The sequence below is a fragment of the Cynara cardunculus genome (assembly GCF_001531365.2).
Source record: "Cynara cardunculus var. scolymus isolate 2C chromosome LG 10, CcrdV1, whole genome shotgun sequence".
Taxonomy (NCBI): domain Eukaryota; kingdom Viridiplantae; phylum Streptophyta; class Magnoliopsida; order Asterales; family Asteraceae; genus Cynara; species Cynara cardunculus.
Window position 1 is genome coordinate 5413688 of NC_037537.1, and position 3135 is coordinate 5416822.

Consider the following 3135-nt stretch of genomic DNA (forward strand, 5'->3'; position numbering starts at 1 on the left):
AGGTTCTGTCATTCTTGACTTGTACGCTTTTGTATATCTTCTGTTGTTAGTCCTCTGTGGTCTTCTGTGGTAGAACCCTTCTGTCAACACTTGCAATAATACTTTTTCATACTTTTACATTAAATGAAATATGAGAGCTAACAGTAATTGAGAAAATCAAAGCATGCCATGCCAAGGCACTTCTAGAAGAAAATCTCAAGATGGAAGTCATGGTAAAACAGAGTGATTTATTGATAGAAGACAGTCATGGACTCAAGTTATTTCAAGGCCGAATTTGGATCCCAAAGCTAGGAGGAAATAGAGAGTTACTTTTAGAGGACACTCATAAGTCCAAGTACCCGATTCACCCCGATAACACGAAAATGTATAAAGATTTAAAGCTAAACTATTGGTGGTCGATTATGAAGCTCAATATGGCAAATTATGCAGAGAGGTGTGTTACTTGTCTCCAAGTCAAAGAAAAACACCAAAAGCCATATGAAAGTTTTCAATTCTTGAAGATTCCAGAATGGAAGTAGGAGCATATCACCATGGATTTCATGACAAAATTACCAAGAACGTTGAGGGAACAAATATGATTTGGGTAGTAATAGACCGTTTGACCAAGAGTGGCCACTTTCTAGTGATGCAGGAAACCTTGCCAATGGATAAGTTGGCAAAGTTATATATATTGACAAAGTGATCTCAAGGCATGGTGTGCCTTTGTCTATTATATCAGATAGGGATGTTTGACTCAATTCTAAGTTTTGGGATAGTCTAACAAAAGAGTTAGGCACAAGGATAAAGTAGAGCACGATGTATCACCCTCAGATGAATGGACAAATCAAAATAACTATTAAAACTCTAGAAGACATGTTGAGGTTGGGTGTCATCAACGTTGGAGGTAATTGGGACTCTCGCTTGCCGTTGGTAGAGTTTGTTTACACCAATAGTTATCACTCAAGCATCAACATGGCACAATTCGAGGCTTTTTATGGTCGAAAATGTAGAACAACTATGTGTTGGCTCGAAGCGGAAGAGAAGAAGTTCGTCAGACCCAAAATCATTCAAGAGACGTCAGAAAAAGTGGAAGGCATTCAGGAGCACTTGAAAGAGGCACAAAATCATCAAAAGAGCTACGTCGACAAGAAGCGAAGACTAATCGAGTTCCAAGTGGGAGATCGGTCATGTTGAAGTTGTCCCTATGGAAGGGTATTATCCAGTTCGGAAAGCATGGGAAGTATAATCCTTGTTTTCTTAGACCCTTTACTATTTTAAGTCGAGTTGGCCTACAAGCATATAAGTTAGATCTACCACCAGAAATGGAGGGCATCCATAATACTTTCCATGTGTGCTACTTACGTAAATGCCTAGAAGAAAAGAAAATGTTATTCCTTTATCAAAAATTCAAGTAGATGGAAACAATCAATGTGTAGAAGAACCATACACTATCTTGGAGAGAAAGTCAAAGAAACTTCGTCAGAAAGAAGTAGTCTTATTCAAAATCCAATGGAAGCACCATCGAGGCGCAAACGTGACTTGGGAGGATGAAGAGGACATTAAAAGATGATACCCCCATTTATTTGTTTAAGACGAGATTTAATGGAGCAAATATGACTTGGGAGGATGAAGAGGACATTAAAAGATGATACCATCAAGGCGCAAATGATGATTGTATGTTTCTTACACTTGTCATTACTAACTCTCAACAAACAATGTTTTATGATGTTTAAATGCATGATTATTCTTTATTAATGATCACATACATAAATAACTAAAGACAAGCATTCAAGAATATTAATGACAAAGACTGTTACAGACATCAAAGCTCATAAAATCATACTTATGAAGATAATTTCTATATAAACGAAGCTCACCACAGAGGAAATACAAAAGCTACATATTAATTATACAAGCAACATACAGATTATAATTGAAGCACTCTCAAAGCTCTCAAGAAAACTCACGATTCTTTACTTATGATCATATTGTAATATTTATACTTACGACCATTGTCATACAAAGGACGACGTCCCTGTTTGACATCAATAGTGCATAGACGTTCTTAAGTGTCATCCATGGTTTTTACCATCGACGAGGGTTTTTCACGTCACCAAATTCTTGTGTTTTATTTACTTTCTTGTGATTGACATAAGTTTATCGAATAGTATACTATTTTTTGTTGTTAAAGCTCCACCAAAATCTTAAGTTATTTTTATAAAATAATTTTTGCATAAATAGTTTGGCGCCCACCGTGAGGCCCCAACTAAGGATATTTTTCGAAAAACATCCGTCTTTCTAACAGTTTTCGCCAAATTTTGTGACTTTCAGGAACACGGCCATCAACAGAGCAAATCATGATGTCTTTGCTCATGAAAGCTGAATTGGAAGCTGCTCGTCGACGTATCGATCTCTTGGAAGAACAAAATTACAAGGCTTCACATGAAATCTTTAATTTGAGATCAATATCAAGACCTCCTTTTAATCCCATGATCCTCCTGGACGTCCTCCTTGCATGGGAATCAAATCTTTCACCCTGTAAGGACTCCTGCAGTAAGCATTATGCAATTACCTCCACCGTCGCCTCTGATGCAACATGTGATGTTCGATCTGTCACCAGTGACGGGAATTTCGTCAATATCCATCCCTTTAGCTTCCATACCTACAAATACTTCTTTCCAATGCCATTGTTCCCTATGTTTTCAACATTTCTTGCCGCGAATATCCCAGTGTCTAGTGATGATAAAAAATCAACCATGCGACCGAACCACTACAAGACATTGGGTCTCACGACCCAAGGTTCAGGCATCATTCCTCCTCCAATGTCGATCATAATAGTGGCTAATGGCGTCAGTCACGAGGACCCGGTCAAAAGACGCTTGAAGCAGTTAGAAAAACATAATGAAAAGATGTTGTCAATATTATTAAAATACCAGGAGTTTTTGTCCCTGTTGATATAGAACCTCCGACAGGGTTTCAAGCATCATCCTTTTTCGACTCGATTTCTCTAGTCGACGTACCTAGGAAATACAATATACCTGCTTTCACTCCAAAATATTCAAGAGTGACAGATCCAAATGAGCACGTCTCTTAATATAAGCAGCTTATGTAGACAACATCAATCCCCCAACATTATCAGGAGGTATGTATGTGCAA